Source organism: Passer domesticus, chromosome 1 (assembly GCF_036417665.1).
Source record: "Passer domesticus isolate bPasDom1 chromosome 1, bPasDom1.hap1, whole genome shotgun sequence".
NCBI classification, from domain to species: Eukaryota; Metazoa; Chordata; class Aves; order Passeriformes; family Passeridae; genus Passer; species Passer domesticus.
The window spans coordinates 39,447,703-39,461,247 of NC_087474.1; the positions used below are offsets into that span (position 1 = coordinate 39,447,703).

A 13,545-nucleotide genomic window follows, 5' to 3' on the forward strand; every position below is an offset into this window, starting at 1 on the left:
CCTGACTGCCATGACTTTTCAAATATCATGGAGAGTGGTTTTACAATCAGCCAATTCCCTCAGGACTCTGGGGTGCATTTCATTGGGCCCCATAGGCTTATTTACATTAAGGTTCCTCAGATGGTTGTAAACCTGTTCTTTACTTGCAGTAGAGAATGTGGTTCCCAATGTACTCTCCATCCACCTGAGAGGTGTAGGATTGAAGACAGAAGCAAAAAAAGTTGTTTAGTAGTTCAGGCTTCTCTTCATCTCTTATTGCCAGTTTTCCAGTATCGTTCATTGGGGAGAATACACCTTTTTTGCCATTCCTTTTCTGTTTAACACCCCTGTAGAAGCCCTTGTTATCCTTTGCATCCCTTAACAGGTTCAGTTCCAGCTTCACCTTGGCCTTCCTCACCCCATCCTTATACAACTGAATGTCATCTCTGTATTCCTCCCAGATTACCTGTCCTTGTGTCCTCTGTGCATTTGCTTCCTACCCTTTAGTTTGACCAGCAGTTCCCTACACAGCTATGTGGGTCTCTTGCCTTCCTTGACCAATATCTTACTCATGATGATTGCTAGCTCTAGGACTATATGGAAGACTTCCTTAGAGGTCTACTAGCTCTGTTTTACTCCTTTGTCCTGAGGGCAGTGTTCCAGGAATTCCTATCGATTATCTTTTTTAAGAGCTGGAAGTTTGCCTTCCTGAAGTTCAGGGGCCTAACTTTAGTTTTTACCTGACCCATATCTCTTGGGACTGCAAACTCCAGCAATGTGGGATCACTACAGCCCAGTCTGCCTCCAATCTTGATGTCCACAATTACTTCTCTTACATTGGCCATGTTATGGATTTTCTAAAATGGGGCAAAACACTCAGTTGTTGGTGTCTGTGTTTTTTCAAGAATGGGGCTAAACTTTTGCTTCTGTGCAGATTTTCTGGTTAGGGATGAGCTTACCCCAGAGCTCAAGGAATAATTCAGTTAAAGTCAATCAGCTGCAAGATGTGTGCACATTCACTATCAGACTTAATTAGTTTTGTTGTTCACACAGCTACACAGCTGAATTCTAACAAAATTCTATAGTGGATTGATTGAATTCAGAACTCTTTAAATCTCTGAGTCTTTTAAAGAAACTGTCTCCTTGCTGTGTCTAGCAACATTATTCTTGACTCTTCCCAAGGTTCAGATCTTGTCATATAAACTTCAGATAATGTTGTTTGAAGCTGCACATAATCTTACAATAGGGTCTTTTCATTATGTTATCTGTAGTATCCCTGATGTGTTGACTAATAGCAAAGATTGACAAAGCATGTTACACGCAAACATCTTGCCTCATGTTCTATTAAATGTGTCATTTGATATCTTCTGTGGTAGATGTCTTCGTTTTGACTTTGCTGTGACATCTTAAAAGAAAGAGAAGATGCCAACAGATGATGTTTTAACACTTGTCAGCAATTCGTCATGTTTCTTCTTACTTTAAATTTAATTGTTCTTGGAATGAACAGTTCACAGGGATTTTTTTAAAAATTTAAATTCTGCTTTCTCGTTAATGCAATCAATTTGATGCAAACGATAATTAGTATGATAATTGCAGCCTACATGCATACTACTGTACCCCCCCATTTCTTCAGTGTTCCAATGTTTTTAAAGATTACAAGATAGGTGGGAGCAGAAGAGTTTAATTTATTTTTAGGGGCCTTTTGCCCCCTTGTTCTAGTATTTAAAAGTAACAGATGGACTTTCCTCCTTGTGCCTCTTATCTTTCATGCTCCTGAAGCCTTACACCTGGAAAGGAAATGCAGTAAAGAGACATGGCTGGGTCCACCATCAGCTGCACTAACAAAGGGATTGATGGTTTTCCAGAGCAAACATTAGCTGAGGAAGGAGGGTTAACATTTGGAGGAGTAACATCTGGCATTGAGCTGTATGCAGGGGCTGATCCAGGGCTGGGGATGTGTCCAGGGAAGATGGTCAAGTCAGGGCTGGTGGCATAGAACTGTTTCTCTGCCTTTCTAAACCAGGTCCAGACAAACATTTCTTTAAGAGCCCTTGCTGTCTTTTACATGAAGGAGAACAAAGCTGGCTGATGGATTGTTTTAATAATCTAAGTGATGATCATTCTGTTTGATAATTAGCCATGCAAATCTGAAAGAAACAATTGGTGGATCAACACAAATAAATCTGCAGGCTACATTTGGAGGAATAGCTGAAAAAGCTAATTTGGTTATAAAGATAGGTTATGCTTTGTAATGAGAAACGACAAGGCGTTTTGCTGCAACTGTCATGGCAACTTTAGAGCTCCTTTATATAGTCTAATTTAAGATGTATTTACCCTGTAGCAATGAAATTGCAATCTATGTATGAATCATAAAAGCTGGGGATGGAAAATACCTCTTTAACATATGGACCAGTTCCTCAAAGGATGCAATTCATTTTAACTCAAAGTGAGAGAATCAGATATTCTCTGTCTTCAAGGTCAGTCTGTTTGTCCCAGGTTTTCTGAGTGTGGACCCTAGAAAGGGTCTCTGTCTGATCTTGGAGCTGGGCTTGGCTAAGAAACTTTTGTTAACTACAGATCTCAGTATTTAAGTTTTGTTTCAACAGATTGTGAGCTCTGCTGTCTACTACATGGCTCTACATAAGCTTAAATAGTCATTGAACACTGATAAAATTCACTTATATCAAGATGCTTGTTAGTCATGTTTCAAGGCACAGATTAGTTGCCTACTGAGTTAAGATCTTAATTGTGTGAGTGCTCCATTTTTGTTCCATCAAGCTGTGTTGATATTTGAAATCAAACTGTAATCAAGAAATGAAAGCCTTTTTTCCCCCCTGTTCTGTATTAACAGTGACTCAGTTAGTTGTTAATGATAAGCATTGGTGGCCATTATCTGAAAAGCAAGAATATGGTGCTAGAAAGAAAATGAGACTTTTATATTGGTGACTTAAATCAATGTAATGTTCAGGGCACTGGTTCTCCCAGCATGTTTAGTGATCCTGTTTCATTCTGATGATCAGCTTTTAGACTTAGAAGGAAATTCTTTGAGAATTTCATTATGTCTTCCTAGCAGAACCTAGTTAACTTCCCCAAAGTCACCAAAGCTCGCATTACTCAATCTTATCCATAGCTCGGTACCCTATCTAAAAATTCTGTTTTCAAGGTCCATGATGAATATCTTTATTGCTCTGTGGTTCTGCCGCTGTCTGAGAGCCTTCTGTAGAGTGACCATTACCCTGCCTGTGAAGTGGGCTTTCAGCTTTGTCTGAGATTATTTTAAAAAACACCAGTGTTTCACACGTTTTGGGGGATGGCATTGTTAAAAATACCAAGGGCCTACAAGTAACTTACAGTAATACTTCAAAGTCCACTGATGTGGGAGGCCAGGACCTTAATTCCATTCTAATGAAATATCCAGGTTTTCTAAGAAGGGAACTGAAATAGGGATAATGTAGGCAAAGGACCAGTTATGTATAAATGTGATTTACATATTGTCATAAAACCACTGTATTTCTTGCTTCAGCTGTAGTGGATGTTTAAGACAATTAATTATCAGGGCAAAATTCGTATAGATGTAGAAACTCGAATTAAAACCTCAAAACTAAAAGTGACTTAGAAGGTATTAAAAGGCTGAAGTAGCCCAAGCAGAAATCCTACAGAAATCCAAATTTGTGACTGACAATATAAGGAAAACATGACTCTGGCAAAATGAGATGTTTTGTTGGTTTCTTTTTCTTTAAGTGTGAATGGTGCTCAAATGGGGAGAGCATCTGAACTCCCAAGAATGAATGACAGTGCCTCAATGGATGAGATTGATTTGAATCCCTCTTCATGCACAGGTTAAAATGAGAATGTCAACTGGATTGTTGCAAAATTCAGGAGGGAAAACTAGAGTACTGTTCAGGATTGCAAATATAAACATCAAAAACTTGTGGTGGGAGATGATAAGCTGGCAGACTCATGCTAATGAGTCTTAGATTTAATGCACACAAACTTTCTTTCCATGGTTTACATTTATGGGCAGTGGAAGTGGTAAGCAAAATCATGCTGTGTGCCTTCATAACCGTGGCTGGACTATAAGGAGCAGGGGGAAAAATGTTGTTAATCCTCCCCCTGACTTTTAGATGGACCTCCAAAGACTAGACAAAATACTAAGCCACTTAGAACAACTGAGCTCTATTGTGTCCTGTAGTACAGAGCTAGCTAAAGATCAAGCTCTCCTTGTACCCATCTAATAGGAATATATTGAATCTTGCATGGAGTGCAAGCAGGACTTTGATCAATATTGCACGCATTTTATTTGAGGACCTACAGCAGAGGCCCTACACTTAGAAAAACAATTGAAGTAGGTCTTGGGAACACTTGACAGAATATATAAACAGATGATGTTATGGTCTCAGTGGAAATCTAGCTGTATTGAACTGAAAATAGACCATAGAAGGAGAAAATTGTAGAATTGTAGTCCTTGTAGTAGGACACTATGCAGTAGGCCAGCAAGCTCTGTTTGGATTCCTTTGGAAAATAAAACTACAATGAAATATCTCCCTCAAAGAATTTAGAACATCTCTCCACACCACACTGTGAACTTCTGAAGGAGGAGTTTCTCTGTCTTACTGAGTGGTGTATACTACAGGTATCTGATAGGAAAAATTAAAAGAATGAATTGTCTAGAGGAGGACATTGCAGGAGGTGTTCATGAGGTTGCGCTTCTGTAAGGGGAAGCATGAATTCTACAGTCAATACAGAGTTTAGTAAAATAAATATATTACACCTGGGCTACCATCACTTGTGTTCTCTGGGGCAATAGCACAATGCACTTATTGAATGACTAGCTATTGACAAACTTCAGGTTGTGAAGGATTATCTGAGCTACTGGCATCTGTATGTTCACATAACTTTCTGTGTGTTGATTTTTCTCTAGGAATGTTGTGTTTATACTTATTTTTAAAAGTAACTAAGGAAAACTAAGTGAGAATAGGATTAAGTTCTGATTTCTGTGCCCTTTGGCTACTTGTTTTCAGTTCTAGTCATCAGACCTAAGTCTTTTATCTCTCAGGGCAGTAGTCTGGTATGCTTTCATTTCAGTCTGTTATTTAACTAACTAAATTGCATTGTGAAATAGAAACTTCTTAAACTTTTTTAAAGTCCAGTTTTCTAACCTCTCCTTAATCTTGTTTCTTCTAGGATGTTATTTCCCAAATGTAGTATATGAGAAGTTTTATAGTTACTAAGCAATAGTGGTTGTACCAGTCTTTGCAGCACAAATATTAATATGAAATCCTCCCTATAACAGTGGTTGTAAAACTGTTGATATAGCTGCTTTAACAAATATGAGAAAAAAAAAACATAAAAGGCCATGTGTTTTGACTGATATGGGAAGTGTCCATGAACTAGAGTGTTTTCATGTCACAATTAAGTGGTATTCTTGTTCTAGAATAGTTTCAGAATTCTTCATGTTTAAGGTTGCAGTGATTATTTTTTGTTTTCAGTAAGAAAGCTTTCATTTAGGGATATAGCCTGTAATATTTTTTATCTCCTTGTGTACTTTGCCCCATTACAGAATTATAGAAGCATCTGCAGAATCACTTTTGAGTATTTAAATCTTTCTCTCATATTGCCCTTGATATGATCTTTCTCAAGAACTACTCCATTTTGGTCCCTGAATATGACAAAACTATTGAAAGGGCTTGTTGAAGAGCTGCAAGTAAACTAAACTGAAAGCACCAAACTTTCAACTCTGGCTCATACCTTGTCACTCAGAGTTGTGGAATATGATACCAGTTTCCTAAAGAGATGCTTGGGTCTTATTTTTATATATTATATAAATATATACATTTACTGATATATAATATATATGTTGAACTTGCAACCAGCAAGGGTGCTGATTAAAATCACTTCTGGAAGTGCCATGAGGAAGGAGATCTGCCTGAACTCTAGCAAAGAATTGGCAAAGTCTTACGTAAAAGTGGCATGGATCCTGCAACATGCTTGGATTCCAGCATTAAAAGTCTGACTTAAGTCCTTCACTGAAGGTGCCTGAAACAAATGGACAAAAGCTCACTAACCCCTCAGGAAGAGAAGTCTGAGGTGTGTTCAGCGTAACGAAGCATATTGTAGTAGGGCTCAGAAGACAGGATTGCTCACTCTGGAGCACTACAACTCCATGCTAGAATCTTGTTTTGTTCCTTTTCCTGGAGCAGTTCCTCATCTCAGGACTGGATGAGTACAGGACCCACTTGGACATTTACTCTGAATAGTTCCAGCTGTTCTATTTTTACTTAAATGTGTATTATTGTGATCTAAAGGTGAGCACTACTCTTGGTTATAGAGAATATTTTTCACATGTAGGGCAGGTCAGCTTTTCCAGCTTCTGCTGCAGTGGGACAGTAATCCATCACCCTGGCATATTGTATTTGTGTCAGTGTACCAAAAAGAGAAGTAAGCATTGTACAGACCAAGTCTCAAGCAACTTAATGCTTTCCACGTCAAAGCCCAAGACTCCTGTTGGCTCAGCTTGCTAAGGCCTCTAGATGAGTATCAGGACCCAGCCCAGCCTCGCTTTCCCCTGAGCTGATGCATGCAGGGATGTGTTGAATAACCATTAACTCAGGAAGAGAAGGGAACAGCACAATTTTTCCAGTGTTTTTTTTCCTGTTTCCTTTTATCCTGAAACGTCTTGTGGCTTCTCACCCAGTGAAAATGTTAACTGTAGTCTGCTTTTTGATGATTTTATAGGAGAACCAGCGTTTCTGTGTGTTTCAGAGCTGACAAATGTGTTTGCAGCTGAACCAGCTCTGGAGGGAGACTCTTGCCAGCATCTGCCACAAGGAGGCAGAAGCATTAAATCTTAAAATATTTGTAAACCACGTCCTTGATATGTATCTCAGTTTATTAAAACCATGCTTTGGAGTATCTATAGCTGCCTCTGATGTATACAGAAGCTTGGGGAGAGGGAAATTTTGCAGGGGAGAATCCAAAACATCAAAGAATTTCGTGCATGGTAGGGTTTTACTTGGTGTTTTGATAAGGTGGAAAAAACTGTTATAAAAACAAATAAGCAGCAATTAAAGCAAAGACAGCCCCCCTCCCTCCCTTCTCCCCTGGCAACAGTTACATGACAGTTTCCCACCCATTGCATTTCATAGTTATCACTCTTGGTCACTTCCCCTTTATGAAGGCAACTCTGAAGTCCAGACCAGTGACAGTGACACATTAACATTGCAGTAATTGTATTTTCAAGCATGCCTGGTTTCCTGTTCAGCTAATAAGTTGCTTGCTCAGCTGCTTGCAGTAATTCAGAAATGCAGCATGGCATATTCGTGTTTCTGGACTACCTTTTTGGTCTGATTGCACTGTGATAATTCTCTTAGAGGTTAGCTATAGAGAATTCTAAAAAGCGTGAGTGGTTTAATTGAGTCTGATCCCTTCACAGCACTGCTGAATGCCAATGAAATCCCACATGCATCCTGGTGAACAGACTATTGAAAGCTTGGTGGTGGTTTGCTGTGGATGCTTTTTACACCTGGTAATGCACATGAAAGAAATGGAGAAGGGGAGGCAAAATTCAAAGTGAAAGCTTATATTTTGTCCTTAATTTGTCCGCCTTTACTTAAGTATCAAAGCACATATGGAAGAAAGGTCACTCTGTTATCTGAAGCTAGTGCAGCTCAATACGTACCTGGGCATAATGGAATTTGTTTAAGGACATGGTATCATCTGTAATGTCAGATGTCCTACCTGTTACCATCTGTGTCAGACTTCATCTGACTGACTGTAAATACAGATCCTCTGCTGTGTGCCTTAGATTACTGTCTTGGTTAATGTAAGTTTGGTTTGTGAGTGGGAATCCACTTAAAAAAGAAATTTCTTGCTGACTAAAATATGTTTGTGTAAGGAACACCTCTTCTGCCTGTGAAGGGATATTGCAGTCCATTGTGTTAAGATGTATTACAGGTTTAAATTACAGATTATGACACTTGAAAGTGCTTTCTGATACTCTTGCAGCAATCAGACACGCAGTCACGATGTTCCTGTGGCTTAGTGGCTCACAACTGAAAAGGAAGGAAAAAGGCATTTGATACCAGAGATGCATTTCTGAAGAGCAGCCTATTGTTTCACTCTCATCCTGTATGCAGCCACAAATGCTCATTGCTGAGGGCAGGCTTGTGCTCCCCCACTTCTGCTGCAGGGAGCTCTGCTAATGTGGTGCTTGTAACCTTCCTCTGCTCCAAGCACTGCCTTTATATTTCAATAGCCTATTGAGCACATGTCTTTCCACAGCCCAGGGCTTGAATTTGGGATCACATCATCAGGCTTCCACTCTAATTAGTTATTAAATACACTGGACATTTTCATGTGTTAATTAATACCCAGTGAGATGGTATACAAGGTGATGAGTAAATAATGCATCAATAGATGTTCATTCTTTCTTGGGTATTGTGTATATCAAGGAGTGGCTATGCCTGCTTTTAAATAGGGGGAATTTTGATTTTGTTTCTAAACTTATGGAAGCTTTGGATTGTAATTAATCATGCTGTTCCGGTAAAATAGCCTTAGTAAGGTCTAGTTTTTGACCTAAAATTATTTTCCTCTTACATTTTGGGGTTAAATATATCTTTTATAATTATTTTTATTTTATTAATTAATAAAAGTTAAAAGGGAGATAGTGAAAATGGTTTAACATCCAGGTTCTTTCCTTTGTGTTGCACTTTCTTGTGATTTCATAACATGCTTGCAGGAAAAAAATAATCACTGGTATGTGTTGTTCTGCCACAGGCCTCACATACTGGTAAACACTTCTGCGAAAGATGTGTCAGAACCACTGTGAGGAGCATAAAATAAATGTTTTATATAAGTAAGTTGTTTAATGTCCTGTTACAACCAGCAAGATCTATGTTGTCCTGCTAATGCAAGTAATCACTTAACCTTTCTGGTGAGTGACCTTTCTTCTGCTGTGTTTAGGAGGGTGGTTTGTGCATCTCGAGGACTGCACAAACCACTGTGAGTGACTGTCATGTAGCAGAATGCATGTCTCAATGGCACATAGGACTGCCTTAAACTCACTTCTGCTGCTTGAATATTTTATCAGTTTCTTCAGTTCAGAATGGCCTGCCACACTTTTCCTTTTTTTTTTTCTTCTTGACTAGACATAACAATTTTAACTGCTATTGAGTTTTGCTATTTGATTGACTTTTCTGTTATGGAAATGGTGTGTGGCATGCCTGACTTCCCGTTTCCAGGTAAATCGCACAAAGAGAAGGGAGCCTGGTTTACTGTAATGATACTTCACATTTTCAGGTATCATGGCTGAGCAAATGGTTCATTGCTTTAATTACAGTGGTCACTGAGGTAATGTCTGACAGGTTTTTTAGTTCCCAGGTGTCTAGATAATAGTCTGTGATAATGATGTTATTGTGGGCTTTTCTTTTTTTTTTTTCCCCCTGGTGAAATTGGTGATTTCTACTATTCTTGAAAATCTGCTGTGCATTTCAGCACAACTGCAGCCTATTGCTTAAGCTGGATGTCCTAATGCACATCACAGCTCTGTGCTGGGAACAGTCATGGCTCTGGTGGGGAATGCACTGAATCCTTAGATCCTCCAGAGAAATGGTTCTATTTCAGAGTAACTCCCACATACTTCTCAGAAACTTCTAAAAAGAATTTTATATTATACAGCCAAAGTGTTTTCTCTCACTGTGTGTAACACTGAAGTATTTTTCAAAACACCTTGACAGTTAAAATGTGCTTGAGTATGAAGTTTTTTTCCTGCAGTGTCTGATTATGCAGGTGTAGTTGATATAAATTTTTCTTTTTTTAATTCCCTCTCCCCCACCCCCAGCTGTTACCTTGAAGTGGTCTGAAACAAATTTAGTTTAACAGTTTATGTTCTTATTCAGATGCTATGCTTTTCTGCTGCAAGACTGTCGAGTCACTGATATATCCCTTGATCATTTTTTTAAACTTATAGTTGTACCAGCAGTGACCTTACTATAAAGTCTTCTGTGTTGGTATCCTACTCTTGGATATTATTGCAAGGGTATGGTGTAAGTTTAACTGTTTGTCAGACTTTAAAAATATTTTTTCCCCATTGAGGTGATAGTTTGTTCTCTCAGCAGAAGTGAACATGGAACAAAAGATCTGAACACTGGGAACCTCGGAATTGTGTGTTGAAAAGTCCCTTTTGCCTCACTGAATAATTTCAGGACTCCGATTTTTCTATATATTTTTTTTTTTAATGCAGAATTTCAGTGAGACACAACTCTTTCTGACTACTCGATAACTACAGCACAACTTATGGGTTGAAAACTTCAAACGCCACTTTTACAACTTGAAAAGCTAAATAACCTTTGAGTTTACTTAATCTCTTAAGGAAAGATTTGTGTTGAAATGCTCACACCTCTTCAGGTAACAGCACGATCTTTGGGTGGACAATGAGTACATGGCCTGGACATAGCTCTACTCTTAGAGATTCATATTGATTTTCTTTTATCTTTTGTTTTACCTCCCTGTCTGTTTCTAGCAAAGATGTGAAGATATAATTCTGATATTGGTTGCTGTCTCTGGAGTCGTTTAGTTGTGTTATCTATTTTGTGCCTGCTACACACAAATACGTCCTTGGTGTTGCTACTGGTCTGTGATTTAAAACTGCTCTCATTCTTTTTAGTTTTGTCATATGCATACAATATTTCATCTCTTGAGACTGCCTGCAGTCTTACTGCTGTGTGCTTTCCCTTTGTTTGCAAGGATAGGTATAATCTTCTTGTCATAGTTATTAGCTCTGATTCTGTACACAAAGTCTTTCCTATAAACTTTGTTGTGGCTTTTCTCTACTGCACCTATATGTTGCCTTTCTGTTTAACTTTTTACCTTGTGTCCTGTGCAAAATCATATTTTTTCTTCTTTTTTACATTTTTTCAGTTTTACTGAGTGAATGGTGCTATTTGATGGTTTTGATAGAGTTTTTTCTCTTCTTCTGCCAGTCCCTAATTTCCTCCTGTAGACAAACTGAAATGAAACCTCATATGCTGACACTCAGCAACCCACTTACTAAGTCTAAACCATGAGACAAGATGAGCATCAGTTGTTTATTTCTGGAGACCATTTTTGTTTTTTGTCAGATCTACTGTATCCAAGTAGAATTACATAAGAATTTGTCATAACAGTCTAATTTATTCTTCTTCCCCCCCTTCTTTTCCCACACTCCCCCAGCAGTAGGCATGAAAGCTCCTGCCTGGCTTCCCCAATGTTGTCCTCACTGGGAATTACCCATTAATAACTTTTCAGCATGCCCAAGGTTCTTATCCCTATGAAGCTTGTGTTTCTTCCTCATGTCTGGCTTCCCTGTTAGGCACCTGATACTGGTGACTTTGCAAAAGGGCCTGAGGACTCTTCCCCTCTTCCTCTTTCATCATTTCTCACTTCTGGCAAGTCATGCTCGTGGTATAAGCTGAGCCTGAAGCATGCCAGGAACAAACTGTGCAAAGTCCTTTGTGACCTGAACAGAGGCTGAGCCTTCGTTGGGGAAAACAAGAGCTGGTACCTGAGCTCAGATAACTTTGTAGTGTCTCAGCTTCATTAGGACACTGCTGTGTTGCTGCCATTTGGTGGGATCTGGATGCAGCAGCTCATCTGTGGGGAGGAATCAAGAAACATGAGATTCTTTGAGGTGACACTATTGTTCCTTTGTTCTCTTGGGCCTTTGTGATCTGATGGTAGTTTGAGCTGCAGTGTGGAGGAATCTGCCAAAAAAGTGCCTTTGCCAGGAAATTCTGAGCATCAGATGCCTTCTGATGAGAAATTCAACTCTTTTCTGCTCATACAACTTGAGAAATTGTGTGACCTCAGATAGGAGGCATTTGAGGAGGGAGGAGAGAAGTTCCACTGCAATGAGCATTGTTAGCAGATACCAGCTGACACTTGAGTTTCAGGCTTCCTTAGATGATATTTGTAAAAAATACTCTTGTAGTCCTTTACCTTTCCCAAGAAGTTCTAGTACAAAATAAAAGATTCTTTTGAGAAGAAATAGCTTCAGCATGGGTACTGACAAAGTACTTGTGGGGAATACCTGGGCAGAACTTGTTCTAGTTGCAAGTGACGATGTACCTAGAGAGGAAAAGCAGCTCTTGGTCTTATTTCTCTCCAGGTAAATATTGGTTTCAGTTGGATTTGGAGAGATTTTTTTTTTTTTTTTTAATTAGCTAATGGTTGCATATGATTCTGTCATCGTGGTCATTTTGGAAGCATGAATGTCTGAGAAGGGATGTATGTTGAGTAATGTACTTGCATAGGGTTTCTAGGAATTGCTGGTACTTTTCTGTACTGTTGAAATGTGCAGATTGTTTTGGGAAATTCTGGCAAGCTTCTGCTATGACTAAGAGTAGGGCTATTCTTACTGTTCTTTTTATTAATCTCTTTAACTATGTAAGATATTTGAAGGGTTTTCTTTTTTTCTGATCAAAAACAGTGTGATGAAAATATCTGCATACATCAGTCTGCTCTAAGACAAATTTTGTGTGGCATCAGTTTTTGTCTTTTGTTGAAGTTTTGCAGCTTTGTCAGAAATCTAAATTTCTGATTTTGAGCATGCCTGTAGGGGCTGCCTTGGCTTCCCCTTTCATTTTGTGTTTAACACGCATTAGAGGCAAGAGAGATAAATGCTCATTTTTATGAATGTTTTGTGGTCCCTTTTAAAATACCCTCTGACAGTCCAGTTCCTGGAAAACTGCAGTTTCCCCTGTTCACAATCTATTTTCATTCGTTTCATTCTGGTGATTGTAAACATAGGTCTTAGTTTTATCCTTTATTCCCCCCCAGGTTTCATGCTGCATGCATGAAAGAGTGGATGTGTCTGTTCTGTCGTGTTTTTTTTTTTTTTTTCTGATGTCTGATGCACAATTTTTTTTTTATAGTGGTATGTCAGCACAACATCCCAACAATATGTGCATATGTGTTATATTGACCTCTCTGTAGCTGAGCTATCAAAGTCTGATCTTGAAATTATTTATGTACTTAACCTTAAGGTCCTGAGCAAACATGCAGGCTTGATGGATATTACTGGCAAACATTAAAATCAGTGCTCTTCCCAACATATGTTCCTGTTGAACAAAACCTCGTTGTTGTTGGGATTTTCTTCTCCCCATACTAACTATTGCTATTTCTAAGTATATGCAGACCACTCACTAGTTAAACAGTCTAGCTTTTTAAAGTTGACCAATTTCACTGGAGGACTGAAATCATGACTCTTCCATATGATCTAATTAAGAGTTTGCTGACTTGGAAGACAATATTTGCCATATAATTTGTTATTTGTCATATGGTAACTTTGCAGTTAGTGGGGTTGTGTTGGTAGCTGTAGCATCAAGGAGCAAACAGTCACAGCACCCTGCACTGTTCTTTTGGGATGATGATAAACAGCATTACTCACAAATGCTGAAACTTAGAAAATAGTATTTATTCCCAAGCCTCTCAGTTGCTCTTAAGTATTTACTTTTGGGGTATTATTGGCTTCAAGGAGCATTAACAAAATGATGATTATATGTTGGTTTAAAGGCTATGACTGTTTATTAC

The 13,545-nt window shown here is 38.7% G+C and overlaps 1 protein-coding gene across 8 annotated transcripts in view; it reads left to right on the forward strand.

The window, feature by feature from the left end:
* RBMS3 (RNA binding motif single stranded interacting protein 3) overlaps positions 1-13,545 on the forward strand; it is a 704,594-nt gene that overhangs the window by 116,818 nt on the left and 574,231 nt on the right. The gene's annotated exons all lie outside the window — the stretch shown is intronic.